We start from the raw sequence: 16,535 nt of genomic DNA, 5'->3' as shown, positions 1-16,535 counted from the left end.
ATATCATAGAGGCACTAACAAAAGAGGTGAGATCTCATGAATATTTAAAGGCCATTTCTAGGCATGTTGCCTTTGACTATTTTCCTGCTCCCCAATAATTCCATGCTGGGGGATATATCTTGTCACACCTGATGTTTCTGTGCCTCACTTACAAACAGCTCCCACTTCCGAAGCAGGACACCGTACAAAAATTTGGCTCCCTCCTAGTCAGCCAAATTATACAAGCTTATGGGCTGATGCTGCACTGGTAGAAGCTCTAGAAGGTTTACAGATCCTTGCTAGCCAAGAAATAGAAACTCTACATGTTCAGAAGGAACACTCACTTTCCAGTGGTGCAGATACAGCCCACAAAGAGCTGCATTTGCCCATCCAGGATGTACTAGGTGGGGTGCACAGGCAGAAGTCCACTGTGCAGCATCCGTATGGTGAGTCGGTCCGGTGAAGCTGCCATTTGTTGTGCATTTGCCAACTTCATGGCAAACAGCAAAGGGCAAATTTGGAGGTGAGGCACCACGCTGTGTTAAGTCTGGATGCTTTCAGAAGTTTGTCTCAGGTTGGGGTATGCTATTTTAGCTATCATGCATTTATAACGATCTATTTATGGAAATCCAAGAGTTTCATGAATAAATGAGATAGCATATTCCTTTCTTCATTTCATGAATTACAGTATCAACATTTTAGAGCCTATTCATGAATTAATAATTACTTTAATCAATAAAAATAATTATAGTGCTAAGAACATTTTAACAATGAATGCTTTCATGCCGTTTCCACTCCTTTTTAATTAAAGCATGACAACTCATATTTACCATTTTCATCATGATAGCGCTAAATGGTGAAATTTGTCATCTTTGACTTGGGCTCTAATTATAATTCTTTTAGATGGTTAAAATTTCTTCTCATTATTCAATTATGCTTACTCCAATATGAACCCCCCCCAAATTTTCTCTCAAAATCTCTTTCATGCTGTAAGAATATCTTCAGCTTCGTAATACCTGTTTTAAATATTCTACTCTATCCAGAATAAATGCAAATTAAACATACAAAATAGAAAAACAAAGATAAATTGCTGAATATAAATAAATACTGCAGAAGACCAATTATTTCTAATGTAAATGCATGTCTTATTTCAGTATAGCATGAAATATTAATAGAAATTTGTTGCAAACATAGCAATTGCTAAAAGACCATAATAAGCTTGCAAAAGCAGTATACAAATTTAATTTTTATGATTGTGACAGTCTTCAATTAAATAATCTAAGGTTTGGTGTGTTTTTTTTTTCATACAGAATCTCTTCCTCACTCTTTGAGTAGGTTGCATGCCATTCCCTTAAACATAACAGCTTGCTTCATTCTTGTACAGCATATTGTCCATATCTTATTTTACTAATATATTTGTCAAAGCCCCAGAGAACTGTATTTTGCCTGTTCTATGGCTAAGGGAGTAAGAAACTGAGGAACTATGGGGAAAAATACTCTGCTTGAGTTGAACACATTCAGGCATGTAGGACCTAGGTTTTCAAACTCCTTGCTTTGTAAAATACCATGTAATATTATGGAATTGTACTGGCACTCTTAAGACAGAGCTTTTACTTATTTCCAACACAACTGTGACAGTACTTCCAGGAATCAACCTAAAGTGAGAAATTCCAGGCATGGATTCATGCCATTTGAATTTAAACATGTAATTGTGATATGTATATCAGGAGTTTAAGATCTCTGTACTTCCAATAACCACAATGCTTCCTTTTCACTCCTTGCTGTCACTATTTCTCTCGTTATATGCCCTCATCGCTTCTGCAACATCTTTCTTGACTGTGCATCAGAGTCATTTGTAGACTCTTCTGTGTATTAAAAAAGAAGAGGTATATTTGACCAAGTGTCCACAAGGTTCAGTTGCAGTGCCTGTTGGAAAGATGGATTTACCTGTCTTGAGGATGCTTTCAGTTGACCTGCATGGTTTTAAATCATTAAGTAGTGTTTGCCTAAAAAGCCAAATTCCTCTTTCTGTGCCCTTCAAAACCCATCCCTTACAGCCAGACAGCTCCTTCAGGACTGCGTTGGGCGTCGGTCTGCTGGCAAATCCCACAGTTTGAATCCAACCTCCATGAACTCTCGAGACTGGTCAATTAAAGACTGAATTATAGTGTGTATGCATGGGGGAGTAAATTAAATTTGCAGATGGAAACCAATTTCTGGCATTATATCTCCGGAGTGCTTGACTTAAAAGGTAATTTCAGGAAAATTTTGTGCGTGCAGTTTCCAGTAGTTTTAGAAGATCCATTGGGGAGAAAGCTGCAGATAACTCAGTATGCCCACTGATCATCAAAAAGAATGAAAAATTTGAGGTCCGCTGTGGTGAGGTTTTCTGTTTAACCTAGTTTAGTGGCTTTGTCCTCTGAATGACTTGCCCCTTTCCAGTAGCTTCATACAAACCAGCTTCAAGTGGTGGAAGTCTTGGGGTTCATTCCATCTCTGGAACAAAGTGTGCTCTTGGGTATGCACTTCTCTGCCTCCTTCTACCAAATGACTCCTGACCTGTCTTGCTGTGTCTTTTCTTTCTGCCCAGTTCCTTTTTCAGACCCTATCTTTGCCTGTTCCTTTCCCTTCTCCATGAACTTTCTTCTTGCTCTGACCAGGCTTTCCTATCCTCTTCTTACCAGCTTAAACAGAAAGGACAGGCAGATGCCACTCTCATCCCTCTGACCCCCCTCTAACTTTCTGACTTTTTTTCTGGCAGACCTGTTGGTGTTTGTATTTGCTGTCAGGGCAGAGGGATGGTCTGGATGCCTTGCCCCTCACGTGCACCCTCAAAAGGCTGCTGGTTTCATCACATCCTGACTGGGTGCTGGGCCAACTAGCTGGTTTTGCAGAAATGTCCTTATCTTCCACACAGATCTGAAGGAATGAAGGTGGTCCTACTTGCAGTGGTCAGACCAGAACTTAGTGCCATGGGAATGTGGTAGGAGTCACTTCACTGATTGCTTTGAGCCTTCAGGAAACGTAGGACCAAAGGATGTCTCATCTGTGAATCCAAAGGAGTTTTGGCAGCAGCTAGGCACTCCAGTCTCAAGCAGCAGTGTCCTCATGTAGTAGCGGGATTTCTGTCATGGAACCGAGGTTGCCTTGGTTGCCAGTGTAGACGTCTACAGCTTCTCAGTTTTCTATTTTGAATTTTGTGGGCTCTTTCTTTTCTTGGATCGCTGCATTGAAGGCGGTTATTTAAACTTTGTCCTGACTTGCAAAGTTGGGGATACTGCCTTTACGTACTTCACTTTTCTTTTCCCTTTCCCAAGGAAGTGAAGCTGTTCGTGTCAATTGGAATTAAATTTGGATCTAGATGTAACATGGTACAAAACAGTGAGAGTTCACCGAAGAAGTAACCCAGTATTCCCTCCCTCCTCCCCCCCCCCCCAAAAAAAAAAAAGAAAGAAGAAAAGAAAAGGAACAGAAGTATAAAACTTGAAATGATGTTTACACTGTTTTTAACTTGGTGGGGAAGGTCCCATTTCAATTTATGCATATCATTTAAGTGCCACTGTACCTGTCAGTGTAGGTGAGATTAGTTGGTAGTATAAGTCTTATATGTACTGGCTCCATGCACTGGGCAGAATTAATTAATGATATGTTAATTGCATTTGGTGTGATAATGTCTTAATGCATCTTAATGACAAAACTTATTTTAATGAATGATTTTAACTTTACGTAGGTCTCACAGTAACGGAAGTGTATTGTTTAGCTATTTACACAGTCAACTTGTTGCAAGAAATATGCACAAGCTTTGGTCTTGGTTGTTACTTATACAGGTGGGTAAGAGACAACCACTAAATTTTATATTCACTCTTTTTAGTGACAGAGAATATGTTTTTGTGAAATCCAAAGTAACAGTCATCAGTACTTAATTGCTGCTTCACTGTGAATTGCAATTGCTTTGACGAAGCAGCTATTTCCAGTTTAGCACACTGAGAAAGGAGCTCAGCTACCTATTTTCCCGGCATGTGTGTATGACATAATACTAAATACTTGAAATATTACACCCAAATCTCATGTGAAAATGCTTTTCCTGTATTATTTCACAGCCAGAAAATTAAGATACATCCAGAAAATATCTTGAGCAAACATTTGCACTTGGTGGATTTATCATTTGCTGTTGGCAGGTCTTTCAAATTATTTCAAGATATCTGAGATCTGGGAATAATTTGCCATGAAATGCTACAGCTTTTCCTTTAAAGAAGGCATAAAAAATAATTGCTCTATAAGATGTAATGTTTATGAAGTCATACGAATGGTTGCATAATGCGCACATGGTAGGAACTGTGCATTTCACGTTAAATACAAGAATGGCTGTGCACTGGGAAGGAATATTTAAGAAATCAAGAGAACTATAAACGGCCATCTGCTTCATTCTCCATTTTTATTTGCTGAGTTAACCCACTGCAATATTTTAATGGATAATGGATTGCTGTTCCATCTGCTCATTAAATTTTTCATATCACAAAACTGCCTATCATGAAAAAGGGTTGCTTTCTGTGCGGGGAGGGACAGTTGTTGGGGGGAGAGAAAACAAAAATATAAAATGACAAACAGCATGAAATATAGCTTTCCTGTTACCTGTGGCTGTGACTACCAGCTTTTCCTGGGCTTGCTGCTGTCTTCAGCACAATCTTCCGTATGTTGCTGTGAGGTTACAAAGGAGGAATCAGTAGTGGGCTCCTGTCACTGATGGTTTTGTGTTTCTGCTGGGTGCCTTCCCCCACTTCTTCTGGGCTGCTGTATTCTGGTTGCTCTCAGATGCCTACACGGCCCTCCTATGGGGATGCTGCCCGAGTGTTAATTTGAAGCTCCTAGGCTGCTCTGACCCTTCTCTTCACTGAGCTTAACAGAGCTGACAAGACGAGAAGCACGAGGCTTGTGCAAAGCACTTCTAACTTCTTTCTGTTCCTTCTCTTTGGCACCAAATGGAGGCAAGGGAGAAGGAGCTAGTGCATGATGGCCTGGGTACTCTGAGGCTGGACCTCAATCTTGTGCTTTGCTGCGGTAGCAGCAAATATTTGAGCCTCTTAGTTCTGTAAAAGTGAACGTTGCTGCTCTCCCTCTTCGAATAAGCAGTATAACTTTGTTTGATGAGGTGTCTGAGGAAGTGTTGTTATAAACATTTACAGGTACTGGGGATGCCCTTTCAGTGAAGGGTAATTCCTGGCAAGAATGCAGTTTTAAAAAAGGGAAGAGACGTTGAGTGTCATGGTGTCATTTTTAAGATAAAAAGATGGATGAAGGACAATTTACCGTAATATTATTCTAAGATAATAAACCACATAGTAGGATTTACCTAAACAGCCCTAACAGAGCATTTTAACTGATCCCTTGTGATTACTGTAACACTGTAGAAGCACAAAGCAAATCACAGCAGAAGTCTCAGAACACAAAAAATGTGTTGCAGAAAGACATTTGAATATGTTGTTTAAAAGAGAAAGGCATCTGGTGCTGGTGACCCACCAACAATGGAGTACACACAGATGACCAGCCCAGAGATTACATCTTCCTGGAAATTTCTGTTATCTCACAGTGTCATTTCTGAGTGGAAACAGCCAATTTAGAACTCGTAGCAGGGCTGGATGTATGGTTCGGATTACTGTTTTCTCCATTTGTTTACAATGAATTTCACTTGCCATTTTATTGACTAATCACTCTGTTTCTTTTTTTTTCTTTTTTTTTTTTTTTTCTGCAGTTCTCTTTCCTGACAGTATAAATTGCAGGCTCCGCAGGGCTTCTGCCTAGAGACAGACTGATATCTGTGCTCAATATGAGGTATCTTGTCATCTAACTTTTGCACATATTTCTACAATAGGAACTTGTCCATTGATACCTCCTTCTGAGTTTAGCTAGTTTTGCAGGTACTCACACTCCTCTCTTTCCCCTCTCCTTGAGCCAGCAGTGTGCCCAGGTGGCCAAGAAGGCCAACGGCATCCTGGCCTGTATTAGGAATAGTGTATCCAGCAGGAGCAGCGAGGTGATCATTCCCCTGTACTTTGCTCTGGTGAGGCCTCACCTCGAGTGCTGTGTTCAGTTTTGGGCCCCTCAGTACAAGAAGGACATCGAGGCCCTGGAGCATGTCCAGAGAAGGGCTACGAAGCTGGTGAAGGGCCTGGAGCACAAGTCCTGTGAGGAGCGGCTGAGGGAGCTGGGGTTGTTTGGTCTGGAGAAGAAGAGGCTCAGGGGAGACCTTCTTGCTCTCTGCAACTACCTGAAAGGAAGGTGTGGGGAGCTGGGGGTCAGCCTCTTCTCACAGGTAACTAGTGATAGGACTAGAGGGAATGGCCTCAAGTTGCACCAGGGGAGGTTCAGGTTGGAAATGAGGAGACATTTCTTCTCAGAAGGAGCAGTCAGGCACTGGGACGGGTTGCCCAGGGAGGTGGTGGAGTCACCGTCCCTGGGGGTGTTCAAGGAAAGGTTGGGCCTGGTGCTCAGGGACATGGTTTAGTGGGTGACACTGGTGGTAGGGGGGTGGTTGGACCAGATGATCTTGGAGATCTTTTCCAACCCTAATGATTCTGTGATTCCTTCTTTTGGAGAAAAAGGTATTTAAAAATTCAGGGGCTAAAATGCCTCCTCCTATATATCCTGCCCCGAGAGAGATGGTTTCCCTGTCATAATGCTTTTCCCTGAAAATGCTTTTTGATCAATTTATGCAAGCAAGGCTTGGCATGCTCATGCCTTGCTATTCATCTTCTCAGCCTTTTATCATCCCTGCCCAGGTAGGTCTGCTGTGCCTCTGCTAGGAGGAGCAAAAAGTCGAAAATGAAGCTTTCCCTGACTCATAACTTCTACAAGAATACTGTACAGTTCTCTGGTCAAGAAACTGCAAAGCTTAGCCTGGAAACCTGCAAAGCTTCTTGGTGGTACATCATCAACATTCAAAGGGCTTGTACATGTGATGGGATTTACTGTACAAACATCCCTGAAAATTGCACAAGCTGGTATACACCTCTCTCATGTTAGAAAGGCGTAGTCAAAGTGGGTTTATACCTGATCACTTGTACCCTACTACTCTTACGGTCAAAGTTCAAGCAGTACCACTCAAGTACATCATAGAATCATAGATTGGTTTGGGTTGGAAAGGACCTTAGAGATCATCTAATTCCACCACCCTGTATTTGTGCTTGGCACAGGCACAGGACTTTGCACTTGGCTTAGTTGAACTTCACGAGTTCTGAGTAGTGTGTAGGTAACAGGAATGTGGTCTCACTCTTTTAATTGCAAGACAGTTTCACAGAGGTGTTCAGCAGAAAGCTTTGACAGAATAATATGGTAGTCTCAAGAGCTGACTTGCAAGAATTACATCCCTCTGAGTTATTTCTGGAAGTCATCACTTGAAGTTAAGTTGTTTTTTTTTCTTTTAATTGACTCAGTCCCCTGTGAGCTTAATGACTACAAAAACATTTAAAAAAATAATAAAAAGCAGGATGGAATAAATGGTGATTCAGTTTGAAGATGTTTGCAAGGCTGTGCATATTCAGTGATATTCTCTCTGTGCAGCAGTGACTTGTTTTTTCAATAAAAGAAGCTCTCAGAAATATCTTGTACTGGATGCCGGTAGACAAGAAGACCGATGAAACGGGTCTTGTGAACTTTCAAGAAAGAGCAATGTGTCTTGGTTGCCCTCTGATACAGCTGCTGCAGACAAGACTATTTTAAAATACTTCTAAATGCAGATGAGGTGAATTGGCTTTGATCCACTTGGTCATAAAAATTATTCATCAACTTAGAGTAATTATGAAGCACTTCTGGCACACTGTAACTTTCTCAATTGCAATGAGTTCATGGACTTTATTGACAATGATCATAAGAAGTTAAGAAGCACTTTGTTCATTAATTAGGGAAAGTCAGTTAGAAGTGAGAATTTCTGTTTGTTCAGAATATGGCACATACCCTGTGAAAGATTTAGAGATATCAGAGCAAGCGTATTTTGTTTATCTGTCCCACATCCTAAGAAAAAACAACCACTCTCCAGCAGTTTCTCTCATTTTAAGGACTTAACATTTTACAGAAGTGGGTGAAGCCCTCAAAATATGTAAGATTTCTGATGACGGTGTGTCTGCCGTGTTAACATGTACTTCAGAAGCAGAAGGAAATATGTTGTATCGCATCCTCAGGGTGCAAGGGACGGCTCCACCTGCCAGTTATTATCAACATTTGCTACATCAAGCTGTAAAATCAAGGTTAAACAGCTACCACAGATCCCATACTGCATGATGGTGGCTGGTTTAAGGAGTCTCCCATCTTTTCTCTGTGTCTGTGCAGCTGGACAGGAGTTACATGAAGAAATTAAGAGCATCCAGGTTTTAGATTATGAGGCCAGAATACGCTGAGAATATTTTAAAACATAAGTCACGTCAATAATTTAAAACTCTTTGCAAATTTTTAAATCTTATGAATTAGTAAATAAAATATAGTGAAGACTGGATGTCTTTCATGTTCATTTATTCACAAAGTATAGTTTGCTTTAATAATTATAAGTCTTCATTGTGTGCTTTAGCATTATCCTATTAAATCTTAGCTTTGAATTGCTGACACTGACTTTTTTTTTTCTCAGTGCCTGAATTATGGCAGATTGAACAGTAATGAAATGCCTGTTTCTGAGATTCTAATGAAAAGGAAAAGTTAGGACAATGCCTAATACACATCATAAAATATGTTTGCTGTGCATTGTTTGGGATAGCATTTAAATTTGTTTTTTAGTGCACTATCTCATCTTTCCTTATCCTTTTATTTTAGTGCAAGAATGGTGTTTTACAGCAAGTGGAAGTACAGGGAATGGAGACTTTCAGTGCTGTGTACTTTTAGTACTATGAATTTCAGACTTTTGTTCACATACCAGTGGGAAAACATTGGCAGTGGTCTTTTGGTTATCTTTTAGAACTGGGGGAAAATAGTAAGCTTTAGATTGCCCTGAAAGTCAGAACTAAATAACAAAAAATACTTTTTTTTCCCAGCTAATAGCTTATTAGATTCTAGCAGCATGTGTATGACTTCAGACCTGGAAGCAAGAGAGCACTGCAGTGATTTCAGACTCTGTGCACCTTTCCTCCTCGTGTCCCCAGAGGATTTTGAGAACGTGTAGCTCAGGGCTGATGTATGTAATAAAAGCAATCCTCAGAATGGTTTTGATGCCTTTCCCATACTCTTCCTGGACTATCTCCCCACTTTTTGTCACATTCATAATGCATCTCGTTTTGATGTTCATCTCAATAGACACCTGAAAAGATAACTTTTCAGGAGTGAGGCATTCCCGGGGTGCACATCACATTCCTAAAGGCAAATGCTTCTTCTGAGCATGGGTTCACATCGCTTGGGGATAGCTCACTCTAGGGACTGCTCTCAGACAGCATTATGGATGAAAGGGCACAAGGTTTGCCCTCCTCTATTCCATGCAGTTCCCTGACACCACCTGAGCAGCCTTTGCACTCTTAGACGTACTCATGTACCGGCCTCAGTGTGCAAATGCACATACTGTGCTTCTTGCTGTAAAGCCCTGTTCTTGTTTATTTCAAGTACTTTGAAAACACACAAAAATATTTTTCTTAGTCTAGTCTGGGCTGGATGTGAGTAGCTACAAAAGTACAAAGCTACCAGCGGGGCCGGGAGTAAGACCCTGGCTTTCCTTTTGCCTTATAAATATGACTTTGAACACCTGCAAGTGTATTCTTAGATTTGTGTGCTAGCATTCAGTATAAATTCAGTATAAATGCCCGCTTCCTTAGTCTTTACACCCGACTTCTGTTCCAAGAGGCACAGAATTCATGCGTAATGTAGCTTAAAACTCTAGTTATTCTAGGTTGCACAGCTATTTTAAGTCTAGCGGCCCACATAGCTATTTTTGAAATGAGGTTTAATCCTTCAACACAGTTGTTTTTGAAGGGAACTGAATTTGAGAAGCCAAGAGATCCTATCCAGCCAGATGTTCCCACTTCTGTGATTCTTTTGCCTTTTTAAAATAAGTTTTCTGAAACAAGGGAGCAGTGTACACAACACATAAACAGGGAGAACTTATATTTTTAAATTTCCCTGATATTGGAGGCTAAGCATTTGCTGAAGAGGTTCAGTGTCTCCTGTTGTCTAGCTGTGAGTGTACCCTGTAGATGGTAGAGCAAAGTTGTGCTTTCTGCTGCAGCTGAATCTTTGTTGTTTCACGATTCCTTGTTGCTTTTCTTCGGTTAGCTAGATTGATCTAGATTTCATGAGGTGTCTACTTTGGTGTCTGTTATGCTATTAATTTCCTACTCAAGTATTCAGAGAAAAGCTGTGTGTCAATGTGAAGCATTGTACCTGCATAAGCATTGAATTTGTCACTTTCTGTAGGTCTACGGAGTTATGGATTGTGTTTAAAAGGAAAAAAAAAAAAACTACCAACAAAAAGACGTTAGAGTAGTTTGGGAGTGATGCCATAATTCATGTCTTTGGATTGTACTTTTTGTATTTTTAACAGCTTAGTTTGCAGTGTATTTTGTGGGCATGTGTTATATCTGAAAAAATGAAATTTCCTTTAATCAGACTGAAATGTATTACTTTTGAATTTGATCCTGTCTTATAGGAGGAGAATGTAAATAGAAGCATATAATTTATCATTTTTTATCATGTATCCTCTTAAAGAGATATTCTTATGTCTTTTACCATTTTCTCTATATTTTTCGATCCCTCTGACACTTGCATACTCTTTCAAAAAGAGTTTATGCTACTCAAAATGAAGAAGGTGATTCAATGCATGTTTTAAATCTATAACAAAATAATGATTTAACGTATGAATTCCTTTTGAAATACATTCCATCTTAGCTGAATCTCTACCTGAAGTAGAGATTGTTGTTGAGCTATCCTCTATGACTTTCACTCTTTTCACATTCGAGTAAGGCTTAACAAAAATTCAGGAAGTGTGCGTGAGTCAAGTGCATTTTTTAAGCGTTGTTCATTGTATACTGTAATATGTTTAATATTGTACAAAGGAGTAGGTGAGTGAAATGCCACTGACAATGTCAGATCTTTCTAAATCCTGATGGGCTAACTGAAATTTTTCTTTAATTTGCAAATTTTGCTGTGACTAATAATCTCTCTTTGAGAGATTACAGAATGTCTAGGTTCTCAAAGTTCTAGTTTGGTTGATTGCTTGGGGATGTTTTTCCGTGGGAAAGGCCAGTAAAGTCAAATTGCTAGCATGTGCTGGATTTAACATTCTGAGCAGATTCTTCACAAATTCTTGTATGAATTCAGCTGCAGAGTAAGCAAAACACTGGTTTGCTGAAAAAATGAAAAAATGTTTCTCTAGCTGTTTCTCATTTTATGTAAGATGACTGTGAAAGGGGCTTTGGACTGAAAATATCACTAAAATCTCTCTTCCAAATCATGTACGCTTATGTACTTAGATATGCCTTGTCTTGAAGTGAAATCTTGGTGTCAATGTGGACAGTTTATGATCAAGCATAGTGAATTTTACTTCATTAAATCTGAAAAGAGGTGCTATAATATCTTTTCATTTCAATGAAATCTATATAAATGTTTTTATTTTCTCCACGCGGCTGCTGAGTCTGTGCTTGTTGTCCAGAAAAATTCTACGATGGTACACAGTTATGTTATTTTGTCAGGTACGGGTCATTTTAAATGGATCAAGGAAAATGGAAAAGTGTTTCTCTGCCTGTGACCAGGACCTGGATAACATGACCTGCAATCTTTTTCCATTCTTCCTCTTTTCATCTGTGGGTTTACTGTGCTAAAGGGATAGGATATAGGTTATAATTTAGAGGAATTCACCTGTCAAATGGTTGATTATGTCTGCGATGGCCAGCAGTGTGGTCTTGCTCAGTACTTTCTTTTAGTAACCAAACCTTCCTTGCAGTGGCAATATAAATAAATACATAAATAAAATCCATGTTATATAATTATAACTCTTTGAAAATAATCCATGCCACAAGCTAATAAATTCTCCTTTTTTTTTTTTTTTTTTTTTTATTTTCATATTGCTTCAACTTTATGTAAATTCTTTTTACTTACGGTACAAGGGAGTACTGCTGGGAAGTGTCCCAGCTTGCACTGGAGTGGGGATTCTATTCTGGGGGAGTGTTTCTCACCTATGGTCTTCAGCCCTTCGTATAGTTTGCTGTTAATGTCAAAGGTAGTGGCCAGCTTTATCTCAAGTACATGAGAAACCAATTAAGGCTATGATATCATTTCAACATGCAGGCCACTTAATAAGTTTGGGTCATAGCTGATGTGAATTGGATTTGAATTGGTGTTCAGGAGGTGAAAGATTGTATATTAAATTATTAATGCTTTGCAGTCTCAAGTTTCCTTATTGAAAGTGTGCTTCCCTCCCATCTGCTTCCTACAGTGATTTGTATTATATACACATGTTAGTTCAGGTCTGTTCTCAGTTGGCACCCTATGATATAGTTTCTCTTCCCTGTACCTCACTTTCTTCCCCCAAATCTATACCAAGTCTACGTATTTTGGGTTATTCTCACTAGGTCTCCAGCCATCATCTGCTTTCACAATATTGATATATTTTCTCTTCCCCACAGGGGCTTTATAGCTAAGGCACCAAAGACCAAAAATACTTCTGTATGTTTAGAGACTTAATTTTGTCTCGCTCTGTTTCTCTGTGGAGTACTTTCTCTCAAGGAGCCAAATGTGATATGCCATAATAGGACTTTTTTCCCCATTATTCCTATAAGTATTAACGCTACAGGTACTCTGTTTTGTAGCACGTCAATGCAGTTGCACCTTTAAAAATAATCTCTCATAACCGTGAAGCGGTTACATCACACAAAGTCTGCCTTCATATCAGGGGTGGGGAGAAAACATCTTTCAACTTAAATTTACATAAAGCCTGACAAACATAGTTTGCAGTGATTTTACTTTCAGGGAAAAGCCTTTTCAAATAAATAAGAACTTGCTCCAGATTCACATGACAGTGCCTCTGTAAAAGTCAGATCTGATTTTTTGCCCTTTTCTTGACAGTGATTATAGTAAGTGACCTGAATGTAGTCTGTTCCTTTGAAGTGTGCAGCTGGAAACACGTTCTTTTCACCCTTCTAAAATTGAACTAGGGGGATTGTAATGTTCCCTTCCCCGTGAATGGGAGTGGTACACGTGAATGCCTGTGTGTGCTTTGGAAACAGGATCCCTGCTAGCATGCTTAAATATACTTAGTGGGTTATCATGTAGCATATGCCAAGTTTGTTTTCCGTGATTTCCGTTAATGTCTTTTCAATAAGTGAATTATGTGAATAAATAGATGTTTATTATGATTAAAGGAGTAACTGTATATTCTAAATTTATTGAGTGCTGACTGGAACTTTTGGTTGGAAGTTGGTTGGGAAAAATTACTGTCAAACTCATTTACCACAATTGCAGCAGAAGTGCAGTTCCTTCTGGGAACAGGGGCATTTGTATAATCTGACTCCATGGCACTGAGCTATGCTGTATGTAGTGTATTTATGATTGAACAGAAAGTTTCAAACAGCAGCCTGTGAAATTGGATTTCAGATGTAATGTACCATAAATAAGTGCTATAAAGAATGCCTTTAACGCTATAAATCAGTTTTTATTGGTTTCAGCTATCTCATTCTGGTTATTGTATTACCCACAAAATCAATGGGAATCAAAGAGCTGGAATATATTTTATTTTAATGTCCCATCTCCCATGGAAATGGCATATGAGCCCTTAGATCACCTTTTGGGTAGGTTGGGCAGGACTGATAAATTACAGGCTCTTAGAGTGTACTGGCAAAAAGGTCCGTGTACATAGCAGCTGTGTGAGGCTCCAGGTGCTTTGGTACAGCACTTCCTCCCCGTGAAGGGACACTTGGCTCTCTTCCTGAACGTCCTTTGCTTTTGTTGGGCCTGTACATTTACCGACGTGATTTGATTCCTGTAGTTCTGGTGGCTCCTCAGGCTTTAAAAAAATGGTGTCAGGGACTTAGATGAATCGCATCGCGACCAGTGCATCCAGAACCGGGATTGCTTTCAGGGTAGGAGATTCGGTTTCTGGTGTCTTTAAGGATTCCCTCTAGTGGGTGCCTGCTTAATGCTGGGAAAAGAGCAAGAACGCTTCTAACAGCAGCCGCGAAGAGTAAAATACAGTGTGGGCTCTGTTTAGAAACAGTATTCTAGCGGAAAGGAGGAAGGTCATGCATCGTGATTCTGTGAGTAGACTTCTAAAACCAGAAACAAATCATGCTATCCTGGGAAACCGAAGAAGTAGGAAGAGGAACTGTTTTCTAAGCAGTATTGGATCAATTCAAAATGTTAGCTCTGCTTCCTCTGGGCTTCTCCTGTGCACGTAGTAGGGTCGCACAGTAGGATGCAGTTAGGAGAAACATGCAGCTCAGGTGCTGTGCTATTTAGGGCTGCAGATCTATGATGGAGGGCGAAATACTTGTGTCTTTATGTGCATCAGAAAAATTCACTGTGGTAAAAGACTGAAATACAACTACATGGCAGTTGGAGGTGGGTACACTGGTAACTCCTGGAATATTGTACTGCTTCATGATGTTACACGTGCCCACCAATAAATACGACAGAAGTAGTAAGCTTTTTGATTGTTATTAAATATGATGTTGTTAAATATTATGCTGTGCTATGCATGAGCTTTGATTTTTCCCCTGTGAACCAAAACTGCTGTAATTTATACACCAGAATTAAGAGATTACGCAAAGAAGGGCGATCACTGATAGGACTTCTGTAGTGTGTGACAGGTTATTGTTGGTAGAAGTTTGAATACGAGGATGATGGTAGGGCATGAGGACCAGGAGAAACAATTTACTGATCTTGGATCCCGTGAATATTGCTAAACTGCCTTGAAGTCCAACTCACTTGTGTCGGCTTACACCCACATCACCTCGCATTCGCTTTTAAGCTTTTATTTCAAGGACTGAATGACACGTTTTACTACTTGCAATAGCACAAGCAGTTATTCTCACTTGAGCGCAAAGATGTGTGGCTTCACAAGAGGGGAGTGTTAATCATTTGCATGCGGACTTGCCGGTTATCTATGGGAGTGGGTCTTGCCACTTGTTAAGGAGACAGGTGTCAGACCTGGCTGCTTAATAGGAACGTGAGACATGAGCGATACTGAGGAGGCAGAATAAGATGCCTGACTGCCTCAGAGGTGGTTATAAAGGTCCCCATTCCTACAGCGATATTACAGGTGGTGATTACGGGAGAGGTAATGATTTAATGCAAAATAGGAGATAATTAAAATGTTTGATTTGATCTACAGGCCTGTGGTCAATTTGCACGCCAGCTGCTGACCAGCGCTGCACTGTGCCGCCATGAACATTGCTCAGGATTACGCCGCTGCTTCGAGTGATGCTGTCAGGCATAAATGTAGATGCTTTTGTTGCTGCTACTGGTTCGGATCTGAACTGGTCCATGGGCTCGGTCGAAAAGAGACCACAGGTCTATTTGCGGCCCAGCAGCGTGTTGAAGCGCAGCAGCAGTTGGTTATGACTCCTGCAGTCTCTGAGGTGAGAACTCAGTCAAGGTATTGCGGTAACTGGACGTGGGCAGTAACAGCGTTGGGTGCCTCGTGCCCCATCCACATTTCATGTGGTTGGCTCGGTTAGATGCTGTAGGCCTACTTCAGGCGCTTAATTTCAGATCTGTCCATGGATTTGAAACGAAGACCTGTGTTCTCTTTTTGTCTCTCATGGCTACAAAACCAAGAGGAGAGTGATATAAATGACACAAAATGACAAGAAGAAAAGTGTTCTGGTTTCGCAAATTTTTTTTACCTATTTATTTCCCTTCCATCTGAAAGCTGACATGCATTCTAATACTGGCCATCATTATGAAATCAACTTGCCAGTTTAAGAAAACATATGGACAGACGGACAAAACCAAGCCCATGGAAACTGCAGGTGATCTCAACAGGCCTCCCTTCAGGTTAACTAACAGGGATGCGGCACCGTGCTGCGCTGGATTCATGCTTTCAGGTTCAGAGCTTGGTCTGATCACTTTTCTGTGCATTTCTGTGGGGAACTCCACTGGGTAGGGTTAGGCATGGCACCATAGTGTGTAACAGCATGGTGTGGCCTTGGGCTTGCTTGTTGTCACAAATTAGGACTGAAAATTACTGTGGCAAGGAGCTGAGCAGGACCAAGTGGCAGATCTCATGATTTCTCAGAAGTCAGAGCTCTCTAACTCGCATCAGAGCTTTCTGATCTGTGAAATCCCAATGTGTGAGGTCTTCCTGTGCTGCAGAGTCAAGAAATACCACAGCCTCCTCCCTGCTCCAGATCCTATGCATCAGATGCATCAGGTACATCTGACCAGCTCTGTCAAGCATGTGGGACTGTGCAGAAAAAAATATATATATATATCAAAGGACATGATACTGGATGGTTAATGCATGATGCACAAAAATGCTGTTATTTAGGCAGAGAAGGGGTGTGGTGGCTGCAAAAAAAGCAGCCCCTGCTCAGTCACATCCCTGTGCTGTGCTGGCATGACCACTTTTGAGGCCATACAGTGGTTTTGGTTAGAGA

At 40.5% G+C, this 16,535-nt stretch overlaps 1 protein-coding gene across 1 annotated transcript in view; it reads left to right on the top strand.

The window, feature by feature from the left end:
* LOC310903614 (uncharacterized protein) overlaps positions 1-16,535 on the top strand; it is a gene marked incomplete at its 5' end in the record, with an annotated part of 260,258 nt that overhangs the window by 176,205 nt on the left and 67,518 nt on the right. The window contains 2 exons of the mRNA XM_083847174.1: positions 2,037-3,806; positions 5,729-5,894. The remainder of the gene's footprint in view (positions 1-2,036; positions 3,807-5,728; positions 5,895-16,535) is intronic.

The sequence above is a fragment of the Anser anser genome (genome assembly GCF_964211835.1).
Source record: "Anser anser genome assembly, chromosome: 1".
Taxonomy (NCBI): Eukaryota; Metazoa; Chordata; class Aves; order Anseriformes; family Anatidae; genus Anser; species Anser anser.
Note: the sequence above shows the minus strand (reverse complement) of the source record. Positions and strands in the feature narration are given on the sequence as shown.